This window comes from Leptidea sinapis, chromosome 19 (genome assembly GCF_905404315.1).
Source record: "Leptidea sinapis chromosome 19, ilLepSina1.1, whole genome shotgun sequence".
Lineage (NCBI taxonomy): Eukaryota > Metazoa > Arthropoda > Insecta > Lepidoptera > Pieridae > Leptidea > Leptidea sinapis.
In genome coordinates, this window is record NC_066283.1 from 2,497,903 (window position 1) to 2,523,014 (window position 25,112).

The 25,112-nt window shown below is 38.2% G+C and overlaps 1 protein-coding gene and 1 non-coding gene across 5 annotated transcripts in view; one reads left to right on the forward strand and one right to left on the reverse strand.

Annotated features, from left to right (window-relative positions):
- LOC126969930 (KH domain-containing, RNA-binding, signal transduction-associated protein 2-like) overlaps positions 1–25,112 on the forward strand; it is a 212,448-nt gene that overhangs the window by 97,121 nt on the left and 90,215 nt on the right. The window lies entirely within an intron of this gene.
- Positions 19,328–19,400, reverse strand: Trnam-cau (transfer RNA methionine (anticodon CAU)). Its single transcript has one exon. It is a non-coding gene; the product is annotated as a tRNA-Met (tRNA).

Consider the following 25,112-nt stretch of genomic DNA (forward strand, 5'->3'; position numbering starts at 1 on the left):
GAATGTTGTTTATGAATTAATATTTTCGTCAACACCTTCTTAAAAACCAAAACATTTATGTATCAGATAGTGAATCAAACTGTCAGTTTCCTCTTTCCGCGTCCGCGTCCGCGTGAAATTCTAACAATTCCAATTCAATTGGGCAGCAAATTTTATTTTTTTTACATACTTTACAAATAGGTAGCTTATGTGTATACATACAAACTGCTGCGGCTAATTATAAATTAATTTAAGTAATACATTTTTCTAAACTTTTTTGTTTGTTTTTCCATCCATTGCTAAGACATAAAAAATTTGGAAACATATATTTTAACAAAACATAAATATATTTTTTCCTAAAAGTACCTACTCCTGTTCGATACTTTTAAGCGTTCTATTTCTTTACTCTCATCCCTTATTTCAACCCTACACAGATCGAAACTTCAAAAACGCTAAGACAAATATTGTGGCTTCTTTGATAATGACGAACTTTCATACAAATTTCCACCCCCTATTTCAACCTCTCCAAACCTCTTATTCAAGATGTAGGTAGCTTATGTCCTTTTCCAAGTTCTACTCTATCTCTGTACATGTGGCTTAAACGTGATAGCGTAACAAACAAACATACATTCACATTTATAATAATAATAATAATAATATGTCATTTATTTCAGGCATTTTAAACCCATTACAGTAAATTGAATAAGATGTACTTAAAAATAAAATTGTATACATACATACATACATACATTTATAATATTAGTAGGGATGGTCTTGATTTATTCATTTTAACCTCTTCAATATCTGCTTTCTACTACCACGCGGATGAAGTCGGGGACAAATGCCAATTTTCTCATAAAAACAAACTCTTTTTAATCACGAAAATATAAAAATAAGTTACACTTCTTTACAGAAGTTGTTCGGCAAATGACACTCACCCTCTCAAGTACAGAAACCAATCAATAGCACAAGAAAACTTATCTCAGAGAAGAGCAAGATCGGGCAATTGAAAACTGTTTCAACAAAACTATTTGTTTTACCAAAACTATGAGCTTCGGGTGAAGCTCGTGTTTTTCGATTCGTACAATTTCCGTTTTTACTGTCTTGATTTGTCCACACATAAATAAATCCCGCATAAGAAATTAGATTTTTGTTTGCATATAAATATAATACTTATAGCAATAGTATACTGTGTAACTAGAGATGTAAGACGATTTCAAAATTGACGATAAATGTTGTCGATGCCTGTGCTTTCCCGGGGCATAAAAATAATAGTCCCAAGACCAAGAGTTTCGTAAGAGGCGACTGAAGCGACACCATCGGTGCAGCCATTTCAGAGATTAGCCGGAAGAAACAGACAGACAGACAGACAAAAATTGTAAAAAAAACAAACGTATGGTGATACATGTAGTTAAAACGGTTATTTCAATATTACAAACAGACACTCCAATTTTTTTTATAGATATAGATTAATGTAGATGTACAGAACAACGTCTATAATATTATAAATTGTGAGCAATTACTGTACATTTGTTTTTCATAGCGTGCCAACTCAATACTAAATAATAACACGGCAATTAACTCTGTTATTTAACTATTCGTGTTTTACAAATAGTCTAATTAAGTTTTACTGTTGAAAATTATAACGAATAGACTTGCAGGTGAACCATTAGTAAGTGTCGTTGCTTTACTTTAAAAAGCGGCCAAGTGTGAGTCGGACTCGCCCATGAAAGTTTCCGTAGCAGCAAGTAACATAATATCAAATTTATATAGACAGGTGTTTAGTAAGTAAGTAGTTACGGGAAGGACGCACGTCAATCAAACTCGCCAGTCGGTTGTACACTGATTTATTAGTAAATAGTAATAGACTAATAGCCAATAGGGGAGGGAACGCGCCGGACGTAGCCCGCGCACACATACATTTGCAACTATAAAAATTACATCATAATATTATGTCTCAAGGACGAGCGCAATTGAAGTGCCCTTCAGAATTTTTGGGTTTTCCAAGAATCCTGAGCGGCACTGTATTGTAATTGGGCAGGGCGATCACTGCAGCTGATGGTAATATCAATTACCATCAGCTGAACGTCCTGCTCGCCTCGTCCCTTATTTTCATAAAAAAAGAACACTTTCATAAACTGCTGGCAACGCTCTTGTGGTTTCTTTGATGTTACTTCCTATTCTCCTTAGTCTCATTTGTTGAAATGTTATTCTGAATCACCAAATGTATTTTAAACACGAAGCTTGATTTTATATTATCATTGACAATGGATGCATTGCGAACGTAACTTTACTAACCACAGAGTAACGCGGTCACACACAAACCACATATCTACGTGACCGTAGCTTGAATGCACGACTGAATCTTGTATTTATTGTAACGCTTAAGGTAACACTTAAGTACAGTTGACTGCTCAGTAAAGTATAATTATCAGAGACAGCTCAGGTTCAATTTGCCTCAAAAATATTATATGCAAATTTTTCATTTCGTGCTAATGAATACCTGTTAGTTGTTTGATACTCATTACGACACTAATCACAAATCAATCAAATCAAAATAACTCTATTCATGTAGGTCGCGGAAATGACAATTATGTATGTCAAAAAATGAATTTTCTTGTTAAATTTACCGCAATTTTGGTGCACCTAACGAGAAGAAGTGGCAAGAAACCAACACAACCATCGTGTTCAGGAAGAATCTTTATAGAAACAATGTATTTAAGATCTAAAGGTCGCTGCATCCAACTCATAATTTATATATTTTATACGGTCTATTTTTCATTCCTTTTTTTTAAATATTTCATATTTCAAACGCTTTTTATCCTTGAACATGATTCATATACTTATAATTTTTATATATTATGTATATACGATATTAGAGCCAATGTAAAATACTCTATTTAGAGAGTGGCCATTGAGTTTTACAGCTGAGCTCTTCTTTTCCCAAATGATTCAAAAGCGCTTAGTTTTGACTTGACTATACAACCTGTTGATTTTGAATGAGAAAATTGGCAACGCCGCATACTAAGAAACTGTACTTACCTACTTATAATGAAAAATATGTCACTATCTTACTTTAATTTATTATTATGTCTTTTGATTCACTTTGTAAATGTAAGTTTGGCAACGTCGCGAAAATTAAGTAATGTTGCAATGTCCAAGAAACGGCTTAACGGCTGTCAGCTAATCTTGTCTTCTTATATATATAAAATTCTCGTGTCACAATGTTCATTCCCGTACTCCTCCGAAACGGCTTGACCGATTCTCAAGAAATTTTGTGAGCATATTGAGTAGGTCTGAGAATCGGCCAACATCTATTTTTCATCCCTCTAAATGTTAAGGGTGGTCCACACGAATTTTTTTTTTAATCTTTTTGACAATTTTTTTTTAAATTTGTTTGATTATGAAAAGAAAAAAAATACGTACAACTTAAAATTTTCACCCATCTACGATCAACTGTTACTTTTGTATCGCGATTTTAATATCGGCAATACAACGTTTGCTGGGTCAGCTAGTAATAAATAAAATACTATTTTTTATGGATTTGTCAATAATATTTCATAAGATCAAGAATACTTTCATAAATTATGTTCCGTTGTTATCAAACAATGAAATTTTTTCACAGCAGAACGGTCAAACCGTGCGACAGTCTATTCTCTCAAAAGTCCTAAAAATAATTATGGATCCCAAATCGAAATAAAAACTATCCCATCTCTCAAGTTGGACTAAATTGCACTCTATGAAGTAATCTCCATTAAAATCCGTTCATTACTTTAGGAGTTCACTGGAAACAAACATGGGAACTCTGGATTTATATAATATACTAGCGGACTCAACAGACGTTGTTCTGTACATAATAAAAAAAATACTGTTTTATAGGAGGTTGCCAATAATATTTCAAAACATCAAGAATTGTTTCGTGAAAAATGCTCCCTGTTGTATAATGAAATTGTTTCACAGCGGAACTGTCAAACCGTGCGTCACTAAAATCTCTCATAGAAAATATGTCCATACAAAACAAATATTGAAAATAAAAATAATTATGGATCCCAAATCGAAATAAAAACTATCCCATCTCTCAAGTTGGACTAAATTACACTCCATGAAGTAATCCCCATTAAAATCCGTTCATTAGTTTAGGAGTACACTGGAAACAAACATGAGAATTCTGGATTTATATAATATACTAGCTGACTCGACAGACGTTGTTCTGTACATAATAAAAAAATACTGTTTTATAGGAGGTTGCCAATAATATTTCAAAACATCAAGAATTGTTTCGTGAAAAATGCTCCCTGTTGTTATAATGAAATTGTTTCACAGCGGAACTGTCAAACCGTGCGTCACTAAAATCTCTCATAGAAAATATGTCCATACAAAACAAATATTGAAAATAAAAATAATTATGGATCCCAAATCGAAATAAAAACTATCCTATCTCTCAAGTTAGACTAAACTGCACTCCATGAAGTGATCCCCATTAGAATACGTTCATTAGTTTAGGAGTCCATCGCGGACAAACAACATGTCACGTAATTTATATATATTAAGATTAAAAGATTTTGGATTCGTGCAAAGAGTAAAACTCTTAATGAGTTATTACTCATAATCTAAATAAATAGTGATCAATATTTTGATCACTATTTATGGAAGATTGTTTTTGTCCTCCACAACCAAGCGTACGTTTCCTAATGTTAAGTGAACACCGCTACTGACATTCTTCTGACACACCAGAGGAATCACAGGAGAGTTGCAAGTATAATGAGAGTAAAAGAGCATACCAAAATTTTGAAGTTAAAATTTTTTTTTAATCTATGTTTTATATCTCATAAATGACTGCTTAGAATCCAGATTTTACGTCCTACATTAATCGATCTTGAATCTGATCTTTTCTTAAGACAAATTTTAATTTCCAAATCCGTATAATTTAGAATATGCTTATATTATGCCACATTTGTTTAGGGCAACACCAAGACTTCTTCCTGTTTCTTCTTCTTCTTCGTCTACGCCAGCTATCCCTGGCTGTTGCTTCTCTGGCACATGTGTTGAGGGGAGTATTGGTTAGGGCTTTGATCTGGTCTGTCCAGCGCATAGGGGAGCGTCCTCTTAACCTACTGCCGTTGACCCTTCCCTGAACAACAAGTCTCTCTATGGCATGCTCTCCACGTCGCGTGATATGTCCGAAGTATCTGAGGATACGGGCTCTGACTATAGATGAAAGCATTTCTTTCACATTGAGCTCTTCAAGTATCGAGACGTTTGTGCGGCGTTGTGTCCAAGATACTCGTAGCATGCGTCTCCAACACCACATTTCTAGTGCGTCAATCCTTTGTCTCTCTCGTTCTTTTACTGTCCATGTTTCGGCACCATATAGTAGTATGGGAAACACTAGAGATCTTACTAACTGAACTTTAGTAGCTTTGGTGATATTCCTGTCTCGCCATATCCTCGTCAACAAAAGTTTGCGCGTTTACCACTAAAAAAACCCCATTTGTCGTATCACCGCTCTTCGAGAACACTTCTCTTAAAGCCGCGCCTAGTATCGGAATACTGGGTCTCAAAATCTCGAGCGATAGCCAATTCCGTGGCCATCTGGAGGGTAAAGCCAAATTGGCTTCGAAAAAGCTGGGCGTCATCAATAGAGCACGGCAATACTTCAAACCGGCCCACATTCTAGCGCTGTACAAAGCGCAGGTCCGGCCACACATGGAGTATTGCTGTCATCTCTGGTCTGGTGCACCCCAGTATCTGCTCGATCCATTTGACCGCGTGCAACGTAGAGCAGCTCGAATTGTCGGGGACTCAGTGCTCTGTGAACGGCTGGATCACTTGGCGTTGCGTAGAGACGTCGCTTCATTGTGTGTCTTCTACCGCATTTATCACGGGGAGTGTTCCGAAGAGCTGATTAACCTGATTCCTGCCACCGAATTTCACCATCGCACGACACGCCACAAGTTAGGATATCATTCCCACCATCTGGATGTGTGGCGGTCCTCCACAGTGCGGTTTTCAAGAAGCTTTCTCCCTCGTACTACAAAGCTGTGGAATGAGCTTCCTTGTGCGGTGTTTCCGGGACGATACGACATGGGTACCTTCAAAAAAAGCGCGTACACCTTCCTTATAGGCCGGCAACGCTCTTGTGATTCCTCTGGTGTTGCAAGAGAATGTGGGCGGCGGTAATCACTTAACACCAGGTGACCCGTACGCTCGTTTGTCCTCCTATTCCATAAAAAAAAATGTGCTCCGTATAAATATTGAACAGAAGAGGCGACAAAATGCGGCCCTGCCTGACTCCTGCAGAGGGATGAAGTGGGTCGGACGTGACATTATCCACCTTGACTGAAGCGGAACCATGTTCATAAAGGGCTCTGAGGATTTGCACCAAGTGCTTGGGCACTCCCATCTCTATGAGGATCTTCCATAGTTGTGGTGATTTAACAGGATCAAATGCCTTTTGGAAATCAACGAAGCATATGAAAGTCGGTCTGTTGAATTCCTTTGCTTTCTCTATTATTTGTCTCACAATTAGGATCTGTTCTCGTGTACCTTTACCCTTTACGAAACCGGCCTGCTCTGGTGCTATTTCCTTCAGAATATAAGCCTTCAGTCTTTCGTTTACTATATGGAGTAAAATTTTGCTGGCATGTGGTATGAGCACTATAAGACGATAGTTATTGCATTTCGTTGTAGACCCCTTTTTGTGTAATGGTATGAAAACAGAGTGCGTCCATTCCTTCGGCCACATTCCGCTCACCCAAATTTTGTTACATATGGTGTAAAACATATCTACTCCGAAATCTCCGCAACATCTGATTGTCTCTATTGGAATACAGACATTTCCAACGGCCTTCCCTCCTTTTAGATGGTTGATTGCAGCTTTAACTTCTTCTCTAAAAATAAGAGGTTCCAAGTCCTGATCTTCCGGTTCAGTGGAGATATAGCTGCGCGAATCAGGGTCAAAGAAGAGCGACCGGCAGTAATTCCTCCAGACTTTCAGAGTATTTTTCAGTTCAGTCACAACCTTTCCCTCCGAGTTTTCGATGGTCCATGTTTTAGAACTGAACTTTTTTGTAATTTCACGAATCTTCTTGTGAAGGTCTTTGGTTTCATGCTTTTCGCCGTGGATTTGTATTTCGGTGCATATATTTTGAAGAAACCTATTTTTATCACGACGACAAGCCGCTTGAATTCGGCAACTTAGACGGTTCTGCTGCGTAATGTCAGCCCCAGTAACTTTTAAAACACTTTTTTCGACAAGCGCGAGAGTCTCGTCCGTCATCCAACGTTGGCGTTTTGTCGTCACGTCCTTCGGTCGGTCAGCAGAATCTGTTATAATCGATTTGGCTTGAGATCAGACTTCATCTGCTGCACACTGATCAGGTTTCTGGTTTACCCAGTTGTGTTTCTGTTCCTCTACACTATTGGAAAATTTTTCGCAGTCCATGACACTTATACGAGCGCGTTTCTCAGTGGATCTCGCGGCCTTTAGTTTTACCTTAACTTCTGCCTCCAGCAACTGGTGATCTGTACCACAATCTGCGCCCGGCCTAGTAATGGTGTTTTTAACGGATGATTTCCATCTTGACCTGATCAGTATATAGTCGATTTGATTTCGGTAATGCCCGTCTGGTGAAATCCACGTGTAGAGTCTTCTGTGATGGTGTTTAAACATACTGTTCGTAATGGTAAGACCATTATCTGCCGCGAATTGTATAAACCTTGTGCCACGCTCATTTCGTTGACCAAGGCCATATCTTCCTATGACCTCTCGCAATTCATCATCCGTTGTCGTTGCTCCGATTTTTGCGTTGAAGTCACCTGACACCATCAGTAATTCCCTATTAGAAGCCTCATTGATCGCGATTTCTAAGGTGTGGTAGAAATTTTCGACCTCATCATCCTCTGCGGCACAAGTAGGTGCATATACTTGTATGATGTTTAGATTCACCGGATTAGATCTTATTTTAATCGATATGATTCTGTCGCTATAAGACTTATATCCCATTACGCAGTTGTTGATGTTTTTCGGTAGTACAATTGCTACTCCATTTATACTTTTTGTGTCATGGCCAGAATAGTATACGATGTTTTGTGTAGTTTCAAAATGCCCATTTCCCTTCAGATGTGTTTCACTTAGGCCACAGATATCGATGCTATACCGTGTGAGTTCCTGTTCTGCAATGTCCAGCTTACCCGGTTGAAGTATCCCACGTACATTCCAGTTCCCGATCTTAATGCCTCTTCTAATTTTAATGGCTGGTTTTCCAGTAGCATTCTTTCCATGTGATGCCTGGTCGCCTACAAACACATGGCCGGTAGCACATTTCACACTGTCTGCCCCGGACGCAGTGCAGCGCCGGGTGCTATTCGGGTCGCATGGCTTCCTGATTCGTCTCTTTGGTTGTCTATTCATATTTATACGTGACTATCATGGGAAAAATAGTGCAGTTGATTCCCCTTACCTTCTGCACCAGTCATTTCAGAAGTTATTTAGTCTTCAATGCCGCTGTAGCCTCTTCCAACCGGTTTCCCAGTCAGGTGTATGGTTATACCGCCATTAACTCGGTCGCTATATCCTCGTCTGTTGTCTAGCAGGGAGCACCACGGAGCGGTAACACGCCATACGGCACGCCACTCCGCCGCCATACGGCACGTGCAGGTGAGGTTGACAATTGGGTCGGATAAGGTGTTGGTTCCGTTCTCCCCTTACTCCCCTTCCTGTTTAGTTAATGAGTTATCACTATGTTGAGGTCTCAAGTTGAATTAATAATCCTGTATTATTTTGAGCAGTTGAATCATAATACTAAAAGGGATCATATTGTTACAAAACAATAGAAAAATATCTTTTAATGTTCGTCGAGCCTCCTCACGTTCTCAACGTAACTTTTATATACCACTTTGTAGTACAAACTATGCTTAAAAACACATTTATAATAAGATCGTGTGATTACTACAACAATTCATTAAGCTGCTTCGATATATTTTCGTTATCCATTTCAAAATATAAATACAATATTGCTAAACACTTGCTCCAACCAGACTTATGTCATCTTTCATTACCAATTAGCATTACTCTTTAGAATGACTTAAAAGAATATTTAGAAAATGCACATGTAAATAATTATATATAGGCATAAAAAGGCATTTATTTTCACAAAATTGATTCCTTTAGAATTATTTTTGATGTCATTTCTAATATACTAGATACTACTACCGCTTCGGAAACAAATGGCGCTCTGAGAGAGAAGAAGCGGCGCAAGGAACTCTCCAAGCATTCTTTTTTTGCGCTCTTTTCAATAAAAATATACAATATTGTACAGTCATTTCTATCGCTATAAAATAATCACAATCTAGTCCCAGGCTGTCCGATCATATAGATATTCAGCAGTGGAGTAATAGGATTTACGACAGAGCCATTTTTTTTACAAAACATTTAAATTTATTTATATATAATGTATGAACAGTGGCTGGGACTTTATTGTAGAAGTGTATATATTTACCCTTAAACCTATTATGTATCTTATGAAGCCTACTTGAATTAGTTACAAGCAATCCCTTATTTCTAGTGTTATAATAATGAAAATCACTATTAAGAGCAAAAAGTATAGTAAGTAAAATGTTAAATAATATTTTATACTTTAGCTTATAGTTTATTTTTTAATTTTTGTCACATTTTTGCTATTTTGTCACCAAACATGTTTTAAGTTTACTTTATATCTAAGTAATTAATGAAACTGCTAGGTCTATTTGAATATAATAAGTAATTATGCTTGAATATGACTGTTTATTTCCTGAAATAAATAAATAAAAAAAAATTATACTGATAGTCAAATTGATTTGAATTCCATATTAATCGTATTATAAACGCAAATGTTTGTTAGAATGTATGAATGTATGTTTGTTTATCTTTTACGAAAATACTACAGAACGGAATATATATATAACTAGCTGACCCAGCAAACGTTGTATTGCCGATATTAAAATCGCGATACAAAAGTAACTGTTGATCGTAGATGGGTGTAAATTTTAAGTTGTATGTATTTTTTAATGCTGACTCATAATCAAACAAATTTAAAAAAAATGTCGAAAAAATTAAAAAAAAAATTCGTGTGGACGTGTGGTTAACATTTAGGGGTATGAAAAATAGATGTTGGCCGATTCTCAGACCTACTCAATATGCTCACAAAATTTCATGAGAATCGGTCAAGCCGTTTCGGAGGAGTACGGGAACGAACATTGTGACACGAGAATTTTATATACAAGATTATAAAGTTTACATATCACATCAGGATAACATATATAACCTACCATATGCGAGCTATTCTGGCGTGTTCCGAAAAAACACACTACATCGTTTGGACAAATATTTGAATAGTTCTGACGATGATGATAAACAACCGAGTGCGCAATACTATGGTGCGGTCCGGCGTAAACACATATTTTCACGCTAGACATATTATATTTGCTGCTTTAAAGACTCAACGGGGACTGCGTCGCGGGCAGCATCTTAATTCAGATAAAAGAGATATGGACGAGCTATGATAATATAATTATTATGTCTCCACAGTCACGACAGTCCCACAAATCATATAACAGAAACTGGTTAGAGAAATTACCAAGGATAAAAGTGATATATTTGATTCAGTCTTTAAAAACTATTTTCCCATAATGTTTTATATCAAGTAACTCGACTAGAGTAACTTTTAGCTCTAATAGCACTACAAATGTTATGGTTCAATTAAAATTTTATTAGCTTCCAGTTTTAATAGCTCTTCTTTTAGTATGTGAGTAACATAAAATTGCCATGAGATGAGATGTTTATGTTACGTTAACAAATAGATATTGCTACAGACAGAGCACGGAACAGCCAAACTAGATATAAAACAAAAGTGTTAACTTGAAACACTCACCAGTGGGAGGCTCCTTTGCCGGCTAGATTATGGAAACCACAACGGCACCTATTTCTGCCGTGAAGCAATAATGAGTAAGCATTACTGTGTTTCGGTCTGAACGGCGCCGTAGCTAGTCAAATTACTGGACAAATGAGACTTCACAACTTTTGTCTTAAGGTGACGAGCGCAGTTGTAGTGTCGCTCAGAATTTTTTGGTTATTTCAATAATCCTGAGTAGCTGAACTGAACGCTATGCTCTTCTCGTCCCTTTTTTTTATGGAATAGGAGGACAAACGAGCGTACGGGTCACCTGTTGTTAAGTCATCACCGCCGCCCACAATCTCTTGCAACACCAGAGGAATCACAGGAGCGTTGCCGGCCTTTAAGGAAGGTGTACGCGCTTTTTTTGAAGGTACCCATGTCGCATCATCCCGGAAACACCGCACAAGGAAGTTCATTCCACAGCTTTGTAGTACGTGGAAGAAAGCTCCTTGAATACCGCACTGTGGAGGACCGCCACACATCCAGATGGTGAGGTGAGAGGCGAAGGTGGAATTCGGCGGCAGGAATCAGGTTAAACAGCTCTTCGGAACACTCCCCGTGATAAATGCGGTAGAAGACACACAATGAAGCGACGTCTCTACGCAACGCCAAGTGATCCAGCCGTTCACAGAGCACTGTGTCCCCGACAATTCGAGCTGCTCTGCGTTGCACGCGGTCAAATGGATCGAGCTCATACTGGGGTGCGCCAGACCAGAGATGACAGCAATACTCCATGTGTGGCCGGACCTGCGCTTTGTAGAGCGCTAGTATGTGGGCCGGCTTGAAGTATTGCCGTGCTCTATTAATGACGCCCAGTTTCTTTGAAGCCAATTTGGCTTTGCCTTCCAGATGACCACGAAATTGGCAATCGCTCGAGATTTCGAGACCCAGTATTCTGATACTAGGCGAGGCTTTGAGGGAAGTGTTGTCGAAGAGCGGTGATACGACAAATGGGGTTTTTTTAGTGGTAAACGCGCAAACTTGAGTCTTCTGGGTGTTAAATTGGACAAGGTTCAATTTTCCCCATTGCGCGACCTTCTCAAGAGAGGACTCGATAGAAGACACAAGTTTCTCCCGGCACTTGTCGACGATTTCCCGAGAGAGACCTGCATGTCCAGTGTATACAGCATCACCAGTGCTGTCGTCTGCATAGCGATGAATGTTGGAGGTGTCCAACATATCATTGATATGCAGAAGAAACAGCTTGGGAGACAGCACACAGCCTTGGGGCACTCCAGCATTCACGGGCTTCGGGTTCGAGCAATATCCGTCGACAACGACCTGTATGCTGCGCCCAGTGAGGAAGCTGGAGGTCCACTTGCACAAGCTCTCGGGAAGCCCAAATGATGGAAGTTTGGAGAGGAGCGCCTTGTGCCATACACGATCAAAGGCCTTCGCTATATCCAGGCTAACCGCCAGGCCTTCCCCCTTGCTTTCAATTGCCGCTGCCCATCTATGTGTTAGGTATACCAGAAGATCACCTGCCGACCGACCATGGTGAAACCCGTATTGTCGATTGTTGATCAACTGGTGACCCTCTAGATATACTAAGAGCTGACGGCTAATTATGCTCTCCATGATTTTGGAGAGCAGGGAGGTAATAGCAATAGGCCTGCAGTTTGCCGGATCCGAACTGTCTCCTTTTTTTGGATCGGATGGACAAGGGCTGACTTCAGTGCCGGAATAAACGCGTTAGCACCGGCGTCAACTCAGGGGCACACGTTCTAAGCACGATTGGAGAAATGCCATCCAGCCCGCTCGACTTCCTGACGTCCAACGAAAACAGAGCTCGCCTAACAGTTTTCTGTCTGAACTGTACTTCACGCATAGAGCTCTGACACCGCGAGATGGTCGGCGGTGTTTTTCCGTTGTCGTCAAGAGTCGAGTTGGAGGCGAAGAGAGGGCACAAGAGATTGGCTTTCTCTTTTGCTTGTCCCTTATGTTGATAAAAAAAAACTTGAACCCTCATAAGGTTCAAAAAGAATAAACCTTTGACATCATTTCTTTGACCTTAAAGTCTCCACAAACAAGCCGTTTTTTATTTGGTTTTGTGGTTTTGAATAAAGCTTCATTCATAACTTTCTCAAAAAGTTCAAAGTTAGCACAGGGTGGTCTATAAACAGACACAACAATGAATTGCTCTAATTCAATTGAGGCTAGCTCAATTATTCGCTTAATAGACAGACAGACAATATCATTTCAATTCTTACTTACTTTAACTTTTTCTTCAGAAAAATTAATGACCCTTCATGAATTGCAGCGGTACTCGTGAACAAGCTTCCAATCTGGTAATTGTTGAAATTAAAAATACATTCAAAACTTTTGTAACCAGTGTTCAGTGAAACATATTATTATATCAATATTAAAGTTATTTTAAAACAATTCTATTTCAAGTTCTTTTCCTTTTGACATACATCTGATATTTTGGTGAACCAGGTTGATAACATGTGGTGTATTCTGGGATTAATTACCCAAATGTAAGTGAGGGTTATCAGTTTAAAACATAACAAATATTTAGATTTGCAAGAGCGACATCTCAAGTCAATTTCCTTATATGCAAATATTGGGATTTGGATTAACGTTAATGTTCTCTCTTGTACGCTACGTTTGCCTATTCACTAGTACATTGTAAGTGTATGCTTATCAGCATGCTACTTTGCCTCCCTATTCCTTTAGAGTTTATCTATACTAATATTATAAAGCTGCAGTGTTTGTTTGTTTGTTTGTTTATTTGAACGCGCTAATCTCTGGTACTACTGGTCCGATTTGAATGATTCTTTCAGTGTTGGGTAGTCCATTTATCGAGGAAGGCTATAGGCTATGTTTTTTTTTTCAAAATTAGAGATCCGTAATAAAATTGCTATTTTGTAACACAAGGTGTAAAATCGAAAACCTATTTTTGTGTGCGCTGCAAAAACTATTGACAATAGAACAAAATGATGTACAGGCTATAATATAGGCAATATTTTATTACTTATAAAACTATCGCTTGAATTATACTTTATATGGCAAAACAACGTTTGCCGGGTCAGCTAGTTAAACATAAATTCCATCTACTTGTAAAATTGTTTAATCTTTTAAAAGGAATTGTATTATAGTTTATAATAAACTCCCTAATGATATTAAAATATTACCTATTAAAATTTTTTAAAGTATCGTAAGAAGTAAATTAACATCTAAGGCCTATTATTATGTGAAAGATTATTTGAATGATAAAGATAGTTGGAATTAATGTTCTATATTTTGTTAATGAATATTGTTATACTCATTTGAATATTATTGTAACTTTTGTACTTCATCCTGACTCGCACTAAATAACTTATAAAGTTTTACAGTGAATAAAGATTTTTTTGACTTGGCTATTCCATAAGAAACCATGTATTTTAAGACTACAACTGCTTGTTGAAATATAAAGTGCTCATAGACAAAGTAAATTTAATAAAAATGTAAAATATTTCTCAAGAAGTTACAGGAATAAATGTATTCTCTGGCATTAATTTTGAACGACGTCTGGAGCTCTTTGTATAAATAATGCATTTTATTCAGCCGCGTTTGCCTGAAGTGACATGGAGATATTTTCATTTAAGGTAAATACTTTTTTTTAATATTTTTTTTTTTAAATATTGGCACACTTTTACACAAACTATCTTGCCATACATATAAACATCCATGACTCGGAAACAAACATACATATTCATCATGTAAATGTTTGCACCTACCGGGATTCGAACCCGGGACTTCGAGCTCAGTAGGCAGGATCACTAAACACTGGGCTATATGAATCGTCATAATGATCGCATTGTGTTGAAGTTGGGTTGGGCTCAATGTGGGTTTGAAGACCAGAGATCCAGGAATTAGGGACTGCTTGTTAAAGAACCGGGACGCCCCGTAATTTTTAGGAAATTTGGTAACTTTTAATAACAATCTAATAAACATAATCCTATTCTGGAAGGCAAACTGTAACCAATGAAGATATTTGATGAATCCTTTTTAAGTTACCAAAAAAATACACCACATGTTATCAACCTGGTTCACCAAAATATCAGATAAATTGTTTAAAAGACCATCTAAAGCTCACATTTACAAATCAACGGATCATCGGTCTACCAGATCGTCTATGCCGCTGTCGCTAAAGTGATTACCGCCGCCAATAATCCCTTGTATTAAGGAGTAAGGTCAAATAGAGGATTTTACGATACGCTACGACGACGGAATCTAATTATAATAATAATATAAAATACTAGCTGATACCCCGCGACGTCGTTCTCGTACGTATTTTTACATCTTGGGTTACATTACTGGACTTTTAGTAGGGATCCCTAATTTTTAGAAAATTTAATTTAGCCTATAACACTCGGGGGTAATGTAGCTTGCCAACAGTGAAATAATTACTCAAATCGGTTCAGTAGTTGCGGAGCGTATTCAAACAATCAAATCTTTCCTCTGTATAATATTAGTATAGAAGTATAGATATATACACTGTTTTTACTCAGATAATCTTGTCCAAATCGAGGCATAGCATGTACTATATATCTAATACTATATTTACCAGTGAGAGGCTCCTTTGCACAAGAAGCCAGCTAGATTATGGGTGCCTATTTCTGCCGTGAAGCAGTAATGTGTAAACATTACTGTGTTTCGTTCTGAAGGGCGCCGTAGCTAGTGAAATTACTGGGCAAATTAGACTTAACATCTTATGTCTCAAGGTGACGAGCGCAATTGTAGTGCCGCTCAGAAATTTTGGGTTTTTCAAGAATCCTGAGCGGCACTGAATTGTAATGGGTAGGGCGTATCAATTACCATCAGTTGAACGTCCTGCTTATCTCGTCCATTATTTTCATAAAAAACATACAAAAATACATAATAACATCCATGACTGTGTATATTTTTCATATTTCTAACTATACATATTATTTTATATGATCAAAATGAGGTTAATATGAGGCTGGCACTTTTGGATTTACCAAACTATTTATGAATACTTTTAACTTAGCTCTCAATGAAAATTCGTGTTTTTCGGTAGAAAAAACTTAACTTCAATTATTTTTAAATATCATTCTTTGACATAGCTTCTAGAATCCGAATACGTCACTTATTTCCAGATTAATGTTATAGATATGGAGGGTAGAGACAAGGAGAATTATCTGTGTATATGAAAAAGTGTCTACATTACTTCCATACTTCATACCATATCCTGTGCCAAAACTAGCGCCATTGTGGAAGCATTTTGAACCGTTATTTACAGCATAAGCTGATCACTTTTCGAAGTTTTCTCCCTTAAGAGATCATTCTCCTTATCTCGAACTCCATAGTTATAGGCAAGACTATATCGGTAGATGAACAGATGTGATGTACTTTGGGCAAAGTACTTCTAGCACGCAGCCCGTAGTTAGTAGATCATCTATCCTACTAGCGTTGATTTAAGCAGGTTTATCACGACGTGTAGGGATGTCGGCATCGCATTCACGAACAAATCTACGATTGATTTTTTTACTCGTTGCTTCCCTAAACTCAAATCTATTGAATTTTCTGTGACTTTTATACCATTTCACCTTTAATTTTAACATGAATATATATCCACCTACACAACAAACGACATAGAAGAGTAAAGACACATATATATTTAAAAATAATTTATTATTAGTTAATAGACAGATTGTAGCAAAATTATGTTATATTTCTGATTTTGAATGTTGTCTTATTGATTTTGACTATAAGTAAGTAAGTCACCCACCGGTGACTCCAATTGATTTCTGTGTTAAATTGTTTCTCGGCCATTTCTGGATCGATTTTAAAATTTTATGAACTCATAGAAAGCTTTTAAAATTTACTAGGTTATTGTCCAGACAGAATTTTGAATTTCGACTTGATTCAATTATTATAATTAAAAACAAACATGATTTACTAATAATTCTAAATTAGCACGCGCTATTTATATTTATTGTCATAACTATAGATTCTTCTTATTGTTTCATTTTACAAGATTATCTCTGCTGGCGTACCGCAGGGGAGCTGTCTCTCTCCCCTGCTGTACGCAAAATACACAAATGACATCCCGCTCGAACCGTCGGCGACTCTGGCGCTATATGCAGATGACGCGGCGTATATTACATCGTCACTCAACCTAACGCACGCCGCCGTGAAGATGCAGCGCCAGCTGGACACCCTGCCAGAATGGCTCAAGAAGTGGCGGCTATCGGTGAACGTTGGCAAAACCCAGGCGCTCGCGACTGGGAGTGTGCACACTGGCCAGCATAGGTTGCAGCTAAACGGACAGGACATTTCGTGGTCCCCGACGGTAAAGTACCTCGGGGTCACCATCGACCGCCGGCTCAACATGAACGAGCACGTCACGAAGACCATCGCGTCGACAAACGTCGCGATGGCCGTACTTCGTCCAGTGCTCTCCTCAAGCCTCCCTCTGAGGGTGAAGGTCTTGGTGTACAAGACCCACCTACGCAGCCGACTCACGTACGCCGCGCCTGCATGGTACGCGCTCGTGAATCTAACTAACCGGAAAAGGTTGCAAACCGTGCAGAACAAGATCCTCCGCCGCATCACGGGCGCACCATGGTACGTGAGGAACCAAACAATCCAGAGGGACCTAAGAGTCGAGGGCTTGGACGACTTCACTCGTCGTCTCGCCGTCAACATGTTCGCGCGTGCCGACTCGTACGATCTCCATCATCTGCGAGATCTGGCCCCCTGGCACGCGCGGCCACCTGACAGCCGCCGCTACCCGCGTGATCTCGTGCGGGACGAGGATGTAGAGTGACGTGTTTGCGCGCGGCTCGGCTGATCGCCCTCCCTCTTCTTCGGGGCTGATCATCAAGGCCCGCGCAAACCGGCAACAATCACCGGATCTCAGCTGAGGGAACAGGCGCTCCCTCAGCTCCAAAAAGATGACCACAAAGGGGGGGGCGCTCCCCCAACCATACCATAAATTAAAGAAGACGACCGCAGAGAGCAACGACTCTCACCCCCAATGACCCGCCCGTTTCAACGGGCGGCGAGTGATCCTTGCTGCAGGGGACGAAAAGTCCTGATCAGCATTCCCCCACCGCGCCCATGTGGGCGCGGCGAGAGAAGACCACGAAGTTTTATAATTCACCTTGCTTCGCTTAAATAAACGCCGCAGCGAAGCGGTACGACGAGCGTCTGCGGCATCCTAGTTATAGAATTTATCGTATGCACAAAAAAATGTAGATGAGAGATAAAAATATAATATAAACTCACTGTCAACTCATTTCTTCAAGCTTTTGTACAATTATTATAAGTAGGTACATACACTATTTGTTATATCAAACATGATATGGCAACATTTAATATTTATAATGCTTACGCTTAGAAGCAACTACGGTTTTTTTTTATTAACGTAAAAGCAACGGTACCTACTGCATACACACTCAACTAACTGAAAACGTTTTACGTTTAACATACATAGATTACTGTATGCTTTTAATAAACATAGTGAGTTCTTTTACCCAACGTTATTATAATGATTTTAAGTGTTTATTTAAATAAAATACTTTTTTACCGACTTCAAAAATGGAGGAGGTTCTCAATTCGTCGGTTTGATTTTTTTAAGTTTGTTACCTCAAAACTTTGGATTGGGTGAATCGATTTAGATAATTCTTTTTTTTTATTTGAAAGCTGGTGCTTCCCGTGTGGTTAGAAAACCATAAAAGTCTTTAATTTGCTATAAGTTTGTGCGCGAGAAATTTAAGAATAACTCAATAGCGCGCCAACCGATTTCGATAATTCTTTTTTTATTGGAAAGGATATACTTTAAATGAAGTTTGGTGAGAGTTTAGTTGGGTTCTGATTATATTATATTATATATGTATAAATAAAATGAAATTATTTTCATACTTGTATTATGTGCATATTGTATCTATTATTTTGAAATAGTGTCTTTGAAGTCTGTTGTGTTTTTGGTAATTTTTTTTGAAGGATTAAGAAACGTAGAACCGATTTAAATTTTTGTTCCAAAATTTGTAAAAGCTCTAAAATATTTATGACAAGTGTGAGGCCATTTTGCCATTTCGTACATTTCGGCGCGTTATATTTTATTAACGTTTTATATTAGGGGTTAAATTATGAAATTGCCGATTTGTACTGGAGAATTGAAATTATAATTTTTTTTTAATTTAACATATTATTTATTTAATCAAAATAATAACAGATTAGTCAAATCATGAGTCACCCATTTTTCATATTTTTTTATTTTATTGATTTGTCGCAAGTGAGTTAATATTCTTGGTAAGGTAAGTCCTGGGTTATGGGAAAAAATATTGTTGTTTTAAAATTTATTGTGTAAAAAATATTACTATATTATGAAATTAAAGTGATTGTACAACATACCTATAAGAAATATCATAGTATGATTATTCTCATAAATAATAAAAAAATTATGCCCCGGGTGAGGATCGAACTCACGACCTTAAGATTATGAGACTTACGCGCTGCCTACTGCGCCACCGAGGCGATGGACGACAAATTGAAAATAAACATCATATTCTTTAAATAACTCTATTGTTCATTAGTGTTTTGCATATAACCCTCTTCAATTTTCTAAGATGCTATAATGGAAAAAACAATTAGTAGCACACCCCAATAGGTCTCCAATAAATACGTCGATTTATTACATATGTATAGATACAAATATTTTATTGTCAGTTTATGTAAGACTCTTAAAATATTTTAGCATTCAACTGCATATCCATGTAAATATTAATAGATAGTTGTAAAAAAAAATTACTGGAGAAAACTAGACTCAGAAAGCATAGTCAAGAACAACCTGGAAATTTTTGTAGGAGGCCTATACCCACCATGGGTCTTAACAATGAAAATATTATTTAAATGTACATATTTCTTATTTTTTATATTATTACTAGCTGACCCGACAGACGTTGTTCTGTATATAATAAATAAAATAATGTTTTTATATGAATTTGTCAATAATATATCATAACATCAAAAATTACTTCGTAAAATATCCACCCTGCTGTCGTAATGAAATTGTTTCACAGCAGAACTGTCAAACCGTGCGTCAGTAAATTCTCTCGTAGAAATTATGTATGGACATATCAAAGGAAAAACAAATTCGTTGTTTTTATTTAATTCCGAACATTTTTTCATAATATTTATTTACCTTTTAAACCTTCCCTGGGCTTCCACAAATAATTCAAGACCAAAATTAGCCAAATCGGACCAGCCATTCTCGAGTTTTAGCGAGACTAACGAACAGCAATTCATTTTTATATATATAGATATATTATATATTATTATTAAATAAACCAAAAAACTTCTGCAGGAACATGAGAAGTTGCTTATACGCTTTCAAATAATAAACGAAAATTCCAAAAAGATTCCGGCCGAGCTACGGGGTCTCCCTAATTCAAACATTAAAAAAACACAGGTTGTAAGCCTCCTTGTTTCTTTAAAAGGAGTATTTATGCTTAGGTAACATTCTAAAATAACAGGTGGCATTAAATTATAAAATCCAATGAAAGAAGATAAGATATTTGCATAAAAAATCTCAACTCAAACAGAATCCCAAGTTACGTTGCGACAATACTTGAATACTAATGAAGGTTTAGCGAAAAGCTTGACAATTACAAGTATTGTTTCGCTAATGACAATTCAACACGTCTTGATAATTAGGAGAAGAGGAAGAATAAATGAAAATTGATAAGAGTTTGGATAATGACTTTTTGATAAAGTATGAGATAATGTTTCTGACATTAATTAGTTATTACGCTGCAGAGCACAGCTGTTTGTGCTACATAAAGATAAGTCTCGTAGAGATAGTAAAAAATATTTTAACCGACTTTAAAAAGGAGAGGGTTATCAATTCGATCGGTATTTTTTTTATGTATATACACCGATAACTCTGAGATTTATGATCCAATTTACGTAATTTTTCTTTAGTTCGATGCAGAATAGATGCCATTTGGTCCCCTAAAAATTTACATAGTTTTAGCACAGTAGTTTTTATTTTATGAAAACTTTTGTTAACCTCGATGATATAATTTTTTTTTGTATACGGCTTTTTTAAGAGTTTTCATTCAGGTTGATTATATATTATAATTATTAAGTGTACTTATTAAAGTACAAAAAAAAACAGTAAGTACAGTAAGTAAGCTGTTTATAATATTAAGTTTTATTTTGTTTAGGGCTTGACACCGACTAAAAACCTATCAATAGGTAGCACATATAAATAATAGTAATTTATTAATATTAATGGTAAAGGTGTATTAAATTAAAATTTTAGTTATATAATACTTTTCAGTTTTGGAAGTCGTTTTTTTTAAACGTAGTTTTTTTATTAAGACTCATCTTTTCATCATTAATTCTTTTCATCGGTTCATCTTTCGACGCGTAACGAGGACCGTTTTTACTTTTACCATTCTAGACACTTACTAAGCCTTAGTAATCAATATGGCGTTGTCAGTATTTAAAGCGATATCTCTAAGATTTTTTTAAGAGGGAGATTTTAATAAAATTAATATCGGATCATCAAAAAATCTGTATTTTCAGGTGTTTATAACACCAATTTGAATTTCAACATCAGTATTTTTTCGTAAAATAATAGCATTTGGTATATTCTTATTTCTATGTGTAGAGCATGAAGCACTATATGAATATAATATATATTATTTGATAATTGAAGTCCCTTCCCAACCTGTGAAAATACCGATCCTAATTCCATAACGACTTCTAGGGTTTCCTCTCCAGAGGTTAATTCGTCCAAGCCGTTTATTCTAGTATAATATAATAATCTTGTAATATCTTCATAAAATCAGCAAAATTTTGCCGGTGTCGGGTATGTTCATAGGTACAAACGATAAACAAGAAATTTCTGGTTACTGATTTAAGAGGGACGATATTAAAGTAGAGTTATTCAAATTCAAAAAAATCTTAATCACTGTAAAACTTTATAAGTTATTCAGTGCAAGTCAGACTGAAGTACAAAAGTTACAATAATATTCAAATGAGTATAACAATATTCATTACCAAAATTTAGAAACATTAATTCCAACTATCGTTATCATTCAAATAATCTTTAATATTATGGAGAAAAACTAAGGTGTTAATTTATTTTTTACGATATATTTAAATTTTTTAATATGTAATATTTTAATATTATTTGTTGGAGTTTATTATAAAATATAACACAATCCACTTTAAAAGTTTTAGCAATTTTACGGAGTCTAGTAGATGGACTTGCGAGTATTAGTTCTAAAGGCAAATCGACAGCCTTCGTTCAGACATAATTGACCCTAATTAAATTTAAAAGTGTTATTCAATAAAGGGTCTGCATTAAATCTTGTAAACTACTCAACTCAGATTATTTATGATGACTACAGTAAAAAAAGAATTTATCTCTCATAAGAATTCATTAATTTACTCATTGAGATATTAAATAAATAATTTAAGACTTAAATATAATGAACGTTAATGAGAATTAGCTAAAAGTTAAAATTGTTCAAAAATGCATTCAAACGAAGTAGACAAAAAGTTAATTAAAAAAAATATGTAATTATTGAAAAGAACTAAGAACTAGCATTCATTCTAACAGTATATTCATTTAGATATAGTTTAGGACAACTTGTGTGTGTGACAGCGCGCGAAGTACCTACATGACTGGTCACTGTCTGACTTACACTTTATTGTAATCTTTGTTCTCCTAGACCTTTTCCCAATTTTTTTTTATGGAATAGGAGGACAAACGAGCGTACGGGTCACCTGTTGTTAAGTGATCACCGCCGCCCATACTCTCCTGCAACACCAGAGGAATCACAGGAGCGTTGCCGGCCTTTAAGGAAGGTGTACGCGCCTTTTTTGAAGGTACCCATGTCGTATCGTCCCGGAAACACTGCACAAGGAAGTTCATTCCACAGCTTTGTAGTACGTGAAAGAAAGCTCCTTGTAAACCGCACTGTGGAGGACCGCCACACATCCAGATGGTGAGGATGATATCCTAACTTGCGGCGTGTCGTGCGAAGGTGGAATTCGGCGGCAGGAATTAGGTAAAACAGCTCTTCGGAACACTCCCCGTGATAAATGCGGTAGAAGACACACAATGAAGCGACGTCTCTACGCAACGCCAAGTGATCCAGCCATTCACAGAGTACTGGGTCCCCGACAATTCGCGCTGCTCTGCGTTGCACGCGGTCAAATAAATCGAGCTGATACTGGGGCGCGCCAGACCAGAGATGACAGCAATACTCCAAGCGTGGCCGGACCTGCGCTTTGTACAGCACTAAAATGTGGGCCGGCTTGAAGTATTGCCGTGCTCTATTAATGACGCCCAGTTTCTTTGAAGCCAATTTGGCTTTGCCCTCCAGATGGCCACGGAATTGACAATCACTCAAGATTTCGAGACCCAGTATTCCGATACTAGGCGAGGCTTTTAGGGAAGTGTTGTCGAAGAGCGGTGATGCGACAAATGGGGTTTTTTTAGTGGTAAACGCGCAAAATTGAGTCTTCTGGGGGTTAAATTGGACACGGTTCAATTTACCCCATTCCGCGACCTTTTCAAGAGAGGACTCGATAGAAGACACAAGTTTCTCCCGGCACTGGCCGACGATTTCCCGAGAGAGACGTGCATGGCCCGTGTATACGGCATCACCAGTGCTGTCATCTGCATAGCAATGAATGTTGGAGGTGTCCAACATATCATTGATATGCAGAAGAAGCAGCGTAGGAGATAGCACACAGCCTTGGGGCACTCCAGCATACACGGGCTTCGGGTTCGAGCAATGTCCGTCGACAAGGACCTGTATGTTGCGCCCAGTGAGGAAGCTGGAGGTCCACTTGCACAAGCTCTCGGGAAGCCCAAATGATGGAAGTTTAGAGAGGAGCGCCTTATGCCATACACGATCAAAGGCCTTCGCTATATCCAGGCTAACTGCCAGGCCTTCCCCCTTGCTTTCAATAGCCGCAGCCCATCTATGTGTTAGGTATACCAGAAGATCACCTGCCGACCGACCATGGCGAAACCCGTATTGTCGGTCGTTGATCAACTGGTGACCCTCTAGGTATACCAAGAGCTGACGGCTAATTATACTCTCCATGATTTTGGAGAGCAGGGAGGTAATAGCAATAGGCCTGTAGTTTGCCGGATCCGAACTGTCTCCTTTTTTTTTGGATCGGATGGACAAGGGCTGACTTCCATGTGTCAGGGACTACGCCTTTGGAATAAGAGTGCCGGAATAAACGCGTTAGCACCGGCATCAACTCAGGGGCACACGTTCTCAGCACGATTGGAGAAATGCCATCCGGCCCGCTCGACTTCCTGACGTCCAACGAAAACAGAGCTCGCCTAACAGTTTTCTGTCTGAACTGTACTTCAGGCACAGAGCTCTGACACCGCGGGATGGTCGGCAGTGATTTTCCGTTGTCGTCAAGAGTCGAGTTGGAGGCGAAAAGAGCGCACAGGAGATCGGCTTTCTCTTTTGCCGTATGGGCCAAGGTGTCATTCCTCATGTGCAACGGCGGCATGGACGGCTGGCTGAAGTTACCAAGAGCAGCTTTCGGCAACGACCAGAACTTGCGTGTTCCGGTCGGGTAACTGGAAAGCTGCTCGCCGATTTTGACGACGTGTTTTGACTTTGCACGGGCGATTTGCCGCTTAAAAAATCTGGAAACACGGTTGTATTTCCTTTTTAGAACTATGCAGTTCGGATCCTTTGTGCCCAGCGCCGCAACCCAAGTTCGATACGCTTGTTTTTTGCAGTCAGATGCTGCTTTAACTGACGCATCGAACCAGGGCTGTGATCTGCCACCGATCGGTACTACAGAGCTTGGTATAAAAATATCCATGCCCTGTAGTATCACATCGGCTACTGCAACGGCGCAGGCACTAGGATCATCCGAAGGGAAACAAACCCTGCTCCATGGGTAGGATGCAAAAAAGGAACGCATCCTATCCCAATCTGCTGACTTGTAGTGCCAAACGCGGCGGGTCGCTGGTGGTCTGCGACATGGGCGTCGTATAGGCACTACACTCCTGACCAGGCAATGGTCGGACGTTCCGAGAGGGGCGTCGACAATGACCTGGTAACCATCGGGATGTGTAGTCAGCAGAAGATCTAATAAGGACGGCATGTGGCTATCCACATCCGGGAGCCGCGTTGGTGACTCAACCAATTGGGACAGATCGTACGCCAATGCAAAATTATGCACAGATCG